Source organism: Schistocerca americana, chromosome 8 (assembly GCF_021461395.2).
Source record: "Schistocerca americana isolate TAMUIC-IGC-003095 chromosome 8, iqSchAmer2.1, whole genome shotgun sequence".
In the NCBI taxonomy this organism is placed as follows: Eukaryota; Metazoa; Arthropoda; class Insecta; order Orthoptera; family Acrididae; genus Schistocerca; species Schistocerca americana.
Genome location: NC_060126.1, coordinates 100,995,513 through 101,010,461, shown reverse-complemented (window position 1 = coordinate 101,010,461; position 14,949 = coordinate 100,995,513).

The following is a 14,949-nucleotide window of genomic DNA, read 5'->3' as shown; positions in this document are numbered from 1 at the left end:
GAATGGGAGCAACTACACCATTATCACTACAAAGTTGGTAGCTTTTCCCATTCCTTCTGAAAATAATTCAGAAAATTCTTTAAGCAAGCCAGCTACACTCTCTCTCAGATTAACAGCAGTCACTGAAAGTACATTGTCGTGGATGCTAAGTCCAAACAAATCAAAGGCATCTAACCGAATATGTTCTCACTGTCTCTTGATTTCAACACAGTAAAATTCACTGTCCCAGTGTGAGATTTGTAAGTGGCAGGAAAACTACACTGTCCAAACCCTGGAATTTCCTGTCTGTTGTAAGTCTTGAGGTGCTTGCTAGATTTAGAAAGGCATGGTGAACCTAACTGTTTGTACATGGCATGATTAAGCAAAGTTACTAAGACACCTGTGTCTAACTGAAAGCTCACACAATGGCCAGCAATTCATAATGAGACAAATAGTTTCTTAGAATGTCATTGCACAGCAGTAGAGTGAGAAGCAGGCACAACCTAAATCTTGCTTTTGTCAGAAACTGTTGTTGGTTTTGAAAACACAGCATTCGTTGCATGTGCATGAGTCTGTTTTTTTCTGGGAGCAGTGGCATTTTTATGCCATTACAAACAAATTGCTTAGACATGGCCTTTTTTTCCACATGTGTAACAAGTTGGGTTATGCGATGAGCAATCCTGTCTTTTATGGCAAGCAAAATATCCAGGGCAAGACTTCAATAAATTCACAGGTCTGTTTACATATCTATGTTGCTTTGTATGTGCTCATTGTACTGGCTACTTGGGGTGGTCATGAACAAGGGACGACTTGACCCGACAAATCAGGGCTGGTCAAATTCATTGGTCGCTATGGCACCCGAGTTGTATTGGTCTAAGATTTGCAATACTTGGGGGAAGTGATGGATCAGAGTACTTTAAGATTGTCCCTATATTCTACTATCTGGGACATGGAGTGCTATTGTATCACAAATCATTAAATCGCTGTAAAAGTTGCTACAACTAATTCTGTATACCACTGGCAGTACATCCGTTCTGGCTTTTTCTGCAAGCAAAGGAACTAATATCTACACTGCAAGAGCCAAAGAAACTGGAACATTGTCCTGGTGGAATTGCCCAAATCCACCAGACTGCACAATTGACATGAATGGATGCATGTGATTAGACAGGATGCTTGCGCATGTGTCACCTGTCAGACTCATATCTAGATGTATCAGGGGCCCCATGCTAAGTCCAAACAAATCAAAGGCATCCAACTGCACATGCCCCACACCATTACAGAGCCTCCACCAGCTTGAATAGTCCCCTGCTGACATGCAGGGTCCATGCATTTATGAGGTTGTCTCCTTACCCATACTTGTCCATCAACTCAAAACAATTTGAAATGAGACTCATCCGACCAGGCAACATGTTTCCAGTCATCAACAGTCCAATGTTGATGTTGACAGGCCCAGGCGAGGCCTAAAGTTTTGTGTCATGCAGTCATCTGGGTACTAGAGTAGGCCTTCAGCTTCAAAAGTCCATATCAATGATGTTTTGTTGAATGGTTCACATGCTGACACTTGTTGATGGCCCAGCATTTAAATCTGCAGCAATCTGCAGAAGGGTTGTGCTTATATCACATTGAATGATTCTCTTCAATCACCATTGGTCCTGTTCTTGCAGGATCTTTTTCTGGCCACATCAATGTTGGAGATTTGGTGTTTTACTGGATTCCTGATATTCATGGAACACTTGTGAAATGGTCGAAGAGGAAAATCCCCACATCATAGCTACCTCAGATGTGTTGTGTCCCATCGCTCGTGTGGTAACTATAACACCACATTCAAACTCACTTAAATCTTGATAACCTGCCACTGTAGCAAGAGCAACTGATCTAACAACTGTGCCAAACACTTGTTATCTTATATAGGCGTTGCCAACCGCAGGGCCATGTTCTGCCTGTTTATATATCTCTGTATTTGAATAAGCATGCCTATACCAATTTCTTTGGTGCTTCACTGTAGCTGCAGTTACTTGGACTTGCTGGTCATAGTACTGAGTTAATGCAGCTATTACTTGGTCATATGTGAGTTCATCGGGAGAGACGGTTGGGAACAGTTTTTGTATTAACCTGAACACTGGGGACCCCACAATCGGAAGGAGGTATTGTAACTTTACAGTACCTTGAACACAATGAACTTGACAATGTGTTTGGAACTAAGTCAGGTATTTGAGCTATTCCTCTTCTGTGTCCTGAAATTGCTGGAACTTTAATATACTGGTCAGTGGCACTTGTTGGGCTGTTTGTCTAGTCTGTTGTGCGGCTGATGCAGCTTGTGCAGTGAGTACTTGTTGTACCATCGTCAGTAGGGTAGCAGTTCTTTGATTCTGAAACTGAAGTTCGGTGAAAGGAGGGGGTTGGGGTTGTTTTGGGGAAGGAGACCAGACAGCGAGGTCATCAGTCTCATCGGATTAGGGAAGGACGGGGAAGGAAGTCGGCCGTGCCCTTTGAAAGGAACCATCCCGGCATTTGCCTGGAGCGATTTAGGGAAATCACGGAAAACCTAAATCAGGATGGCCGGACGCGGGATTGAACCGTCGTCCTCCCGAATGCGAGTCCAGTGGCTAACCACTGCGCCACCTCGCTCGGATGTTTCTGAAACTGAAAAACTTGTGTTAGATCCATCACACTGATTATCTGTAACTGAGATGCAGTGGCAGGGGGTGGGGAATTCATGGTTTACACAAATATCTTATAGCAAAAAGCAAGCAAAGCATCCAAAAAGAGAAATTTGATTAGTTCTGCAGCTCCCTTCCTGGAATACAAGCAAGAACACAACAACAAAGTATCAATTAGAAAAATGATTTCTCCTGAAAGCTAAAACACAAGAGAAGCAAGCAAAATCTTTGTCCAAGTTGATTAACTTCAATCAATGAATTATCTTCATTACTACAGTAGAGTCTTGTACCTTGGGAAGCAAAGGAAAGGATGTTATTATGGGTGTCCGGTATCCTCCTTCTAAAACTAAATGCACACGCACACGTGAATTAATATGATTCTTTATTTACATGAACTGTAAGTTTTTACTTAATTGGAATAGGGTCTATGTGTAGTGGTAAACGCTCATTAATAATAGTCCTCTTGAAGACAATATCAGGAATCTTGCCATTACACTAATGTGATCACTATGTACTGTCATATCCTGAGTGAGTCAGTGACTGAGTCTGCACTGCAACTAACTGACAGAGGAGCCAAACTAGAGTGTGAGTCAGTGAGTGAGGCCCTCCAGTCAGCAGCGGCGGCCTAAATACTTGCTGTCGAGAGGATGTTGGCAGCTTATTGCTTGCGGTGTGGCTCAGGCCTGTCTCGTGATAGGTGCACTTCATCCAGTGGCTACTGTCAGTCTTTGCATTACATCTTTGCTGACCTGTGTGCTGCCGACAGGTTATGCCAGAACAATATGGAGGAAGAAATGAAGTCTGCAAGATAAGCTCTGTTGAGAATGTCATCTCTTCACTCCTTTATCTCATTGTGCAGAGTTAGCAATCCATGGTCACACAGATGAAAATTCTAATTATAGTGGATTGTTAGAGTTAGTCATCAAAGATAACACTGATTTGTCCTGTTGAGTTGGGCAGATAAATTACAGATGGATTTCACATGTCGTAACAAATGAAGTAGGTTCTATTGTGCCTAATGAAGTTTTACACAGTTTGATAAAGTTTGTAAAATATTCCCAATATTATTCCATGTTAATGGATGAAACTAGCAACATATGTCAACATGAGCAAGTTTCAGTTTCCTTTCAATGTGTCAGCCATGATAATTTTCAAATTAATTAATTATTTTTAGATGTCTGTAATAATGAATCTACTACAGTTGCAGTATTAAACAATGGGTGTTCTCACTCATTTTTCTAGAGCTATCAGTTCCTGCAGAAGTATTGCTACTGTTGTTGTTGTTGTTGTTGTCTTCAGACCTGAGACTGGTTTGATGCAGCTCTCCATGCTACCCTATCCTGTGCAAGCTTCTTCATCTCTGAGTACTTACTGCAACCTACATCCTTCTGAATCTGCTTAGTGTATTCATCTCTTGGTCTCCCTCTACAATGTTTACCCTCCACGCTGCCCTCCAATGCTAAATTTGTGATCCCTTGATGCCTCAGTACATGTCCTACCAACCGGTCCCTTCTTCTTGTCAAGTTGTGCCACAAACTCCTCTTCTCCCCAATTATATTCAATACCTCCTCATTAGTTATGTGATCTACCCATCTAATCTTCAGCATTCTTCTGTAGCACCACATTTCAAAAGCTTCTATTCTCTTCTTGTCCAAACTATTTATCGTCCATGTTTCACTTCCATACATGGCTACACTCCATACAAATACTATCAGAAACGACTTCCTGACACTTAAATCTATACTCGATGTTAACAAATTTCTCTTCTTCAGAAACGCTTTCCTTACCATTGCCAGTCTACATTTTATATCTTCTCTACTTCGACCATCATCAATTATTTTGCTCCCCAAATTACAAAACTCCTTTACTACTTTGTAAGTGCCTCATTTCTCAATCTAATTCCCTCAGCATCACCCGACTTAATTCAACTACATTCCATTATCCTCATTTTGCTTTTGTTGATGTTCATCTTGTATCCTCCTTTCAAGACACTGTCCATTCCGTTCAACTGCTCTTCCAAGTCATTTGCTGTCTCTGACAGAATTACAATGTCATCGGCGAACATCAACATTTTTATTTCTTCTCCATGGACTTTAATACCTACTCCAAATTTTTCTTTTGTTTCCTTTACTACTTGCTCAATATACAGATTGAATAACATCGGGGACAGGCTACAACCCTGTCTCACTCCCTTCCCAACTGCTGCTTCCCTTTCATGCCCCTCAACTCTTATAACTGCCATCTGGTTTCTGTACAAATTGTAAATAGCCTTTCGCTCCCTGTATTTTACCCCTGCCACCTTTAGAATTTGAAAGGGAGTATTCCAGTCAACATTGCCAAAAGCTTTCTCTAAGTCCACAAATGCTAGAAGCGTAGGTTTGCCTTTTCTTAATCTATTTTCTAAGATAAGTCGTAGGGTCAGTATTGCCTCATGTGTTCCAACATTTCTGCGGAATCCAAACTGATCTTCACCGAGGTTGGCTTCTACCAGTTTTTCCATTCGTCTGTAAAGAATTCGTGTTAGTATTTTGCAGCTGTGACTTATTAAACTGATAGTTTGGTAATTTTCACATCTGTCAACACCTGCTTTCTTTGGGATAGGAATTATTATATTCTTCTTGAAGTCTGTGGGTGTTTCACCTGTTTCATACATCTTGCTCGCCAGATGGTAGAGTTTTTTCAGGACTGGCTCTTCCAAGGCCGTCAGTAATTCTAATGGAATGTTGTCTACTCCCGCGGCCTTGTTTCGACTCAGGTCTTTCAGTGCTCTGTCAAACTCTTCACGCAGTATAGTATCTCAAATTTCATCTTCATCTACATCCTCTTCCATTTCCATAATATTGTCCTCAAGTACATTGCCCTTGTACAGACCCAGGTCCCATCTCCTTCAGTTTTAATCTACAGTTCTTAACCAATAGATTGTGGTCAAAGTCCACATCTGCCCCTGGAAATGTCTTACAATTTAAAACCTGGTTCCTAAATCTCTGTCTTACCATTATATAATCTATCTGATACCTTCTAGTATCTCCAGGATTCTTCCATGTATACAACCTTATTTTATGATCCTTGAACCAAGTGTTAGCTTAGCAAAATTCTACCAGATGGCTTCCTCTTTCATTTCCCTCCCTCATTCCATATTCACCCATTATGTTCCTTCTCTCTCTTTTCCTACTCTTGAATTCCAGTCGCCCATGACTATTAAATTTTCGTCTCCCTTCACTACCTGAATAATTTCTTTTATCTCATCATACATTTCATCAATATCTTCATCATTTGCAGAGCTGGTAGCATATAAACTTGTACTACTGTAGTAGGCATGGGCTTCGTGTCTATCTTGGCCACAATAATGCATTCACTATGCTGTTGGTAGTAGCTTACCCGCACTCCTATTTTTTTATTCATTATTAAACCTACTCCTGCATTACCCCTATTTGATTTTGTATTTATAACCCTGTTTCACCCGACCAAAAGTCTTGTTCCTCCCGCCACCGAACTTCACTGATTACCACTGTATCTAACTTCAACCTATCCATTTCCCTTTTCAAATTTTCTAACCTACCTGCCCGATTAAGGGATCTGACATTCCACGCTCCGATCCGTAGAATGCCAGTTTTCTTTCTCCTGATAACGACGTCCTCTTGAGTAGCCCCCCCCCCCCCAGAGATCCGAATGGGGGACTATTTTACCTCTGGAATATTTTACCCAAGAGGACGCCATCATCATTTAACCATACAGTAAAGTTGCATGCCCTTGGGAAAAATTACGGCTGTAGTTTCCCCTCTCTTTCAGCCGTTTGCAGTACCAGCACAACAAGGCCATTTTGGTTAGTGTTGCAAGGTCATATCAGTCAATCATCCAGACTGTTGCCCCTGCAACTACTGAAAAGGCTGCTGCCCCTCTTCAGGAACCACATGTTTGTCTGGCCTCTCAACAGATACCCCTCCGTTGTGGTTGCACCTACAGTACGGCCATCTGTATTGCTGAGGCACGCAAGCCGCCCCACCAACGGCAAGGTCCATGGTTCATTGGGGTAGCGTATTGCTACTAGCAAGTGGTAAATATAACTGATGCTTTTTCTGGGTTGCAAGCAAAAATTGGAGAAATTAAGCCATGAATTCTGCATGTTCACTATTTGGTCCATTCTTTGAACCTTGTGACCAAAGAGGCAATGCAAAATATGACTATGGTGAGAGGCTACCTTTCAAATGTGAATCAAGTGACCAATTTTGTATGCAGGTCCCCCAAGCGACTAGCAATATATGAGTCTCTGCAAGCTGCCCAAGGTGCTAGCTTTTTCTCATTCAGTAGCTCTTCAGCCCTTTGTCTTGTCATGTGCTGTTGTAGAATAAGTTTGTCAAAAATTATTTTCCAGAGTTGTGAACACAAGCTGAGCTAGAATAATATGATGCCAGTGCTGAAGCTAAAGGTTTCATAAATTTTCTGTTTTCTTTCAAATTTATTTTCGTCACTACGCTTCTTACTAAAATTTTAGTGTTATCTGAAATTTTGAATGCTTTTCTACAAAATTCCTTTCTACTGCTCCAAAAAGCCATGAACAACATTAATGACATCTGAGATGTTGTGAAGTTATCTTGAACTGGTGAACGTTTCCATGAAATATAGAGCTCTTCTTGGAACTTACAAAAAACTTTGATGCCGAAGATCCAATTCTCGAAAACTTCATGATATCATAGTATCCTAAGCTTTTGCCAGCCCCTGTGATTATTGCCAGAAAATTTATTTTGCAGTTTTAGTGGTTCAGTGTTTCAAGGATTGATTTTCTAAAGCTGCTATAACTCACTTCAAAGATACAGAAACATCATATCTTTCCAAAATTAAAGGTTGCAGTTATGTAATAGAATTTTATAAGGATCACTTTGACTTAAAAAGATTAACTTTGCACAGAAATATGATATTAGATATGTGTAAATATAAAAATTATTTTTTTAGATATATGGAAGGCGTAGTCTGCTTCTTTTCCTCAAATATGCACATCGTCAAACTGATTCCAGAGATGATGAAACTGATAAAGATCACTTTGACATTACCAGTTTCTCCATGTACAGCAGAACATTCTTTCTCCACTCTTAGAAGATTAAAAACTTACCTGTGCAACACCAAGATTCAAGAGAAATTGAACGACAATGCTGTCATACGTATCAATAAAAAAAAGAGGCAAAAATCTTGAACCTTGATTGTGGCAAACAGTATCAAAAGATCCTTGTTTGTAGGAACACATTGTTTATGATTGGGAATTATGTTACACAAAGATCTGAAAAATAAGGTAATTCTATGTGGATTGTGGATTGCTTTTTGTATTAATTAATTAGTGTGGAAAAAGGACACAATAATCAATAGTCTGTTTACCTTTATCAGGCATTGCTCATTCAAAAATACCTGAAACTGGATTTTCAGGAGGGTTGGCCTTCAACCTCTGTGAACTGTGATTGAGAGCACCCACATTGGTCATCAAAAGCTGGCACCCCTAGCCAAGTAGCACTGTTTTTGTTTTCTGTATAGCATCTTCCTTCTTATGTCCTGTCAGTCTACCAAAACTATCTCTCACTAACATTTCTATCCACTCTGTTAGTTTGTAGTCACAAGGAAATTATGTTAAACTGATGCAATCTATTCTTTGTCAGTATCCCATCCTGGAGTTTCCATCGTTTGGAACCTATCCTTTTGAATTTTAAATTAATTTCACAATTGTGTTTTTTTATTAGTTATATTTCTAGCTGAAATGATAAATAGTTTGCACTATGGCAGTGTTTTATATGGTTTGTTAGTGACTTTTGGTGGGTTATTTGGGTCACATTCAAATAATTATTACATTGTGGTTAAATAAGTTGTAATTATGGTAAAATTATTTAACAGGAAGACAAATGGGCTCATACTTGTTTCTGCAATCATGTCCTAACTGAATTTTATCCATAGTGGATGCAGTTGAACTCCATATCAGTTCTGTTACAGGGGCAGAATGATAACTGCCACCCGTCACTATAGAAGGTGACCTCATATAACACACAACCAATTTGGGCTTGTGCTCATCATCAGGGGTTTACATTCATTTACAGGTTTTCACACTCAATGTTAGAGTTCACTGTTTAAATAAAAAGCAAGTAAAGTGATGATGACTAAGTAGACGCGGCTGAAGCAACTGGAATGTCTATTTAGTCATCATACATTATTTGCTTTTTATTTAAACAGTAAGCTACAACAGTGGGTGTGGAAAAAGGTAAGAATGTAAACCACCTGAAATGGGCACAAGCCTGAAACTGGTCATGTGTTAAATAAAATCACCTTCTAAAGTGACTGATAGCAGTTATTATTTTACACCCTAGTAACGTCATAGATGTAAATCCTCTGGATAAATACAAGGGTTGTAACTTAAATAGTAGCAACTATTTATTCACAACCGATACAAAAGAGTTACATGTTTGCATCTGTTACTTTCCTTCAAAGCAGTCACCAGCATTGTGTAGAACCCGTTGCTAGTGATGTGGAAGGTGCAATATTCCATTAGCAGAGCCTGTTCTGTTGATGGTGCGAATGGAGCAGTCTTAAGTTATGGTGATTCTCACATATGACTGTGATGGTGTCGTCCTAATGTTCCTCCACAGCAGACCGTCAATGCGCAGTGTTACTGTTCATTTTTGGAGCATCACCTGCAACCAGCTTTGCGAATGGAGCGGTGCGCAACCCACCCATCATTTTGCGTGACAATGTGCGGGTACATACAGTGCAAGCTGTGGCTGCTCTGTTCAGTCAATGGGACTGGGAAATACTGAACCATCCACCATACTCCCTGGACTTAAGTCCTGGTGACTTTGATTTGATTCTGAAGATGAAGGAACCACTTTGTGGTATTCATTTGAGATTTGACAGGCAGTAGACAGCTCCATTTGCACCATCAACAGAACAGGCTCTGCTAACAATATACTATGCCTTCCATATCCCAGGCAATGGGTTCTACACAATGCTGGTGACTACTGTGAAGGACAGTAACAGATGCAAACATGTAACTCTTTTTGTATCGGTTGTGAATAAATAGTTGCCACTATTTAAGTTCTAACCCTCGTATTTTGGTGCAGCAGATGTGCTATTGAACTTTATATTGAAAATATACATCTGTGTGGAATAATTTCATGTAGAACAGATTTTAAAAATTATTCAATTCATACTTTGAGGTATTTGTTAACTACTAAAAAGAGGAAAACATTATGTGAAAAGTTAAACCATGTAAAGTAGTGGAAATTTAGATAGAAAGAAGTTAAGCACATTCTTATCACACTCAGGACACAGTAATTTCTTACTGTACTCATGGGAGTGTATGTTTAGGTGTGTGTGTGTGTGTGTGTGTGTGTGTGTGTGTGTGTGTGTGTGTGTGTGTGTGTGAATGAGTATAGTTTTACAAGAAAAAAACAGCAACAGCTCAAAAGCTAGTATGAACACCGTTTTCTGTTACACGTTTCTACACTCTACACAGCTATCCACTGAAGGTGAGTGGTTTCCTTTCCTTTATTTTACATAAAGTAATGTTGCATATGCATCATTAATAATTTGAGAATGTTTTGTCTATAGCGAAGTTTTGTTGAGACAGATAGTGATGCACTATTTAGGATTTATTAAGAAATATTTAGAATTTATTTGATAGGATTATAATTATTTGTAGATATGTCACGTTATGGCACATTATGAAGTATTTATTGAAGTATTGGGTGGAATATGATGACGAGTTAGGATTACGGGTTAATTGTCATAAACTGTAGGAAATTTAGTTATCTATGTCACGGGAGATGCATTTATGGTAAACTGCAAGTAATTTGTGAGAGTAATTAACAGTATGGTCAATGACAAGATGAAATGTAATGTGGTAACTGCAGATCTGTTGGTCTTGTGATGAGAAACAGTAATAACACTTGGTTTAAACTTAACTTTTTTGTGACCAGTAGGACATGTGTGTCCCACATACAACATTGTTTACTTGAGTTAGCAGGGATATGAAAGTCTCACATCTGTGTGATGCTGTGGGCCAATGTTGAATGTATCAGCTGTCTGGAGGCAACAGGCTCATTGTATGGCAGCTAACGCATGAGACATTTCTTAATTATTTCAGTGGTACATTCTGCGCCTTGTGTTTTTGCAGTTTTATGTAATTTTTTCCCATTCTGCAATAGATAAGCTCAGTAAAGGTAATTATTGTCTTTCTTACATTGTTTGCTAGAATATACAGATTTGTGTACATATTTGTTGATAAAACACTTTTAAATTGGTTTAGTGGCTTTGCCTTATGGCCAGCGTGTGTAGAGAACTTCTATTTGTGCCTTTTGTTCATATCTGTGTCTTAATTCATACGCTTATATTTTATTCAGTGCTGTAATACTGTTTTATTTCCCTTGGCACAATACGAAATGGAAATCTCCACAAACTCCTCATTTGTTATTTGCGATGGATGCTTGCCTTTCCCTTCTTTTTGTATTTCTCCCAGTTCAAAGTTGCCTTACAAAAGCAATGTGAAAAGAAAGTTGGTGATTTTCCTCCATTATTGCAATTTCACATGATGAAACTGTTTACTATAGCAACGTCCAAAAGAAAACAAGAAAGATGAATCCACCATTTGAGTGCCCTACTGCCAGTAGTATACCTTTCTCTCCACTAGTTGAACCTGTCAACAGCTCTCATTATAGTTAAGTACTCTGCTATGGAAGCAGGGCAGGTTGTACCATCTCTATTTTCTCTCATGGCGAATCTTATATTATGGGTGGTAATCAGTTGACAAAACTGTAACTGGCTTATCTTGGAATTTGCTTCGCATAGTGATGGTACTATTTTTCTTATTTTCACATATCCTAATCCCTCATAAAAACTTATTTTAAATCGGATTTACATGTCTCACTGGACTCAAGGAAGAATACATTTAGGGAAGCATTTATTCCTCCCCAGTCCAGTGGGGCATAAACATAATTATAGAACTATAAACAAAAGTTGAAATTTAAAAACTAGTCCTCACTCAGTGTCCATTCCAAAAGCAACCAACCAATTTTTTACCGTAATATGCAACATTTCAATTAAATCAGTCATGAAAGGGTTAATATTGATTGCAAGTCTGTGGGATAATGAATTAATAATAATTACTCGCATATTTAATGATGATCAAATGAGATGATTCAAGATGTACCTAGCTTAGCACCCGCTGCTTCCCTTGTGTAGTCTGTATGGCCCCCAGAGATTGTTTTGATTTTTATTTAATCGAATTTTTATGTTGTTTACAAATTGAAATGCCTTTCCTGCTAATTAAGGACATATAAGCATGGTCTCTTCCAAATGTACTTTTAAATAAAAAGCGATTCTGGTAACCTGAATCGTTATTAATCATGCCTTTTGCATACTCTTCTGGAGATATTTCCATAGCAACTTTCATCCTCTAATAAATATTTCCTTATGTTTAACACAGAAGTGAAATATCAGATGTCATAAATTCAGCTTTAAATTTTTTAATGAAATGAAATATTTTCTTAAAAATTTTCATCCCTTATTGCATTACCTTAGAGGTTGAATTTCCAGAAACACTAAAACACTTCTTTTTTTTTTATTTCTAACCAAGGAGTGAAGTACTAATTTTCATAGATGTAGCCTTAAAAATCCTTTAGTATTTCTTTAGTAATTATTCATTTTCAAAAAAAATCTTTCACCCTTTATTTTACCTCCTTAGTGGTTGAATTTCCAAAAATGCTGAAACACGTGTTTTTTATTTTCTGACTGAGAAACCAAATACCAATTTTCGCAGTTCTAGCTTCAAAATTCCCTTAATAACAACATACATTCAAAAAGCCTTTCATACCCTATTTCATAGGGTCGACAGAAGCGTCCGATCCCACGCGTCTGCTTTGACCCGTGACGTAAGGGTGTTGTCGTGTGTGACGTCATGACGGCGCGGAGTTAGGTTTGTGAGTGTGGCGTGTTTGTACATGTCGTCGTGTTGTGGTTTGTTGTGCTCCCTGGTGGTACGTTCAGGGTTTTCGTTTGTGTGGTGTAATGGGCTCAGTTTGCTTTTGCTCATTATCCAGAATTGTTAGAGTGTCGGCTGTGTTTGTAGTGTAATTCATTTCAGTGAGTTAACAATTTTGTGTGAAGGTTAATTTAGTGTTCACTGTACATTGGGTGATAATTTTAGTGAAATTAATCTGTTGTTGTTTATGTTCATGAATGGATATGACGGATAAAATTAAGTACGCGGGTCAAGGGAAGTGTTCGATGCCAATGTGTGGCTGTGTATGTTGATACTGGTATTGAGAGATGTTTTTGAGCTATACAGGCCAAGGGAAGTGTTTGATCCTAACTTATGGGATCGGGAGCTGCTGTTGAGCTATATAGGTCAAGGGAAGTGTCCGATTCCAGATGATATTGTGTTTAGTGGTATTTGTGGAGTTTTGTGATGTTTTTTTTCGTCATTTTGTGTGGTTTGTATGGGGGTGGGTGTCTAAATTTGTTTATATTCAATTTGCCCCCCACCCAAAAACACCCCATTTCCCGCGTTTGTCCCATTAGTGTCATTAGGCTTTTTGTGGAAAGTGTGTGTGTTTGTTTTTCGATGTATTTTCGTTCTCATAATGTGTACGTACTGACTTTATATGCGCCATATTGGAATCGTGGTTTATGGTCGTTTCCGCCATATTTGTGACGTCATGGGTCAAAGCAGAAGGGCGGGATCGGACGCTTCCGTATTTCCTATTTCATACCCTTAGGAGTGGAATTTTGGACAATGCCTTCTTAAATGATGCCTACAGTATAAGATCAACACCCTCTCAAAACTTAAACTTTCTATCCTTAGCAGTTTGGGCTGGGCAATGGTGAGTCAGTGAATCAGTCTGATCCTATTTCACTCCCTTAAGGGTTGAATTTCCGAAAACAGTAAAATATCTATTTTTTCATCTCTAACTGAGAACCGAAACATCAATTATCAAAGACTTAGCTTTAAAAATATTTTTGCAATCCCCTTAGGCATTGCATTTCCAAAAACATTGACATGCACATGTTTTATTTCTAATACAAATTTTCATAAATTTAGCTTCAAAAATGCTTGCACAATGAAATATTTCTATAAAAACTTCCATCTCTCATTTCACCCCCATAGGGGCTCAATCCCCCTCCCCCCCTCCCCCCCCCCCAAAAAAAAAAAAAAAAAAAAAAAAAAAAAAAAAAAAAAAAAAAAAAAAAAAAAATATACAATTTTTTTTATTTCTAACTGAGAAGCCAAACTTAAATTTTCATGGGTTTAGCTTTAAAAATGCTGCCATAATAAAATATTTTCATAAAAAATCTCATCCCCTATTTCACCCCCCTTAGGGGTTCAATTCCAAAAATTCTGAAACACATTTTTTTCTCATTTCTAATTCATAAATGTGAAATACCAATTTTTATAGATTTATCTTCTTTTCATAGATGTATCTTTAAAAATACTTCAGTAGTTCTTTAATAATGATATTGGTTTCTTGGTCAGAAATAAAGAACTCAGAATTTTTTGAAATTTGACTCCTATGGGGATGAAATAGTAGGTGAAAGTTGTTTTTGAAAATAAATCATTGTTAAACAAATGGTAAAGTATTTTTAAAGCTTCATCTATCGAAATTGTCAGTGCCAAATTAAAAGACATTTTTCAGCATTTTTTTTTTTTTAATTGACTCGTAAGGGGATGACATGTTTTACAAAAATATTTCATTATGAAAGCATTTTGAAAGCAGAATCTATTAAAATTTGACTTTGGATTGGAGGTTAGAAATTAAAAAACTGCTTGTTTCACTATTTTTGGAAATCTAACCACTAAGTTGTTGATTAAAATTTGTATGGCAATATTTTATTATGCAAGCATTTTTTGAAACTAAATATATGAACATTTGTGTGTGGCTTCTCTATTAGAAACAAATAAATACAAGTTTCACAGTGTTTGGAAATTCAATCCACAAGGGAGTGAAATAAGGGAAGAAAATGTTTACGAAAATATTGTTTTATGTTGAAAAAAAGATAAATCTATGAAAATTGGTATTTCACTTCTTGGTTAGATATGAAGAAATACGTGTTAGGGGATAAAAGTTTCTATGAAAATATTTTCACAAGAATGCGAAAAGCATAATTAAGAGAAACCTTGGACACCAGCCACCAAAATCACTTTTTGCTCGGAAGTGACTGTGCTTCTACAGTCTTAATTAGCATGAAAAGTTTAGAGCTTGTTGCAATTTGTGATCAACATAAAAATGTGATTTAAAAAAAAATGTAGACAAAGCAGCAGGTGGTCAGTAGTATTTTATATATA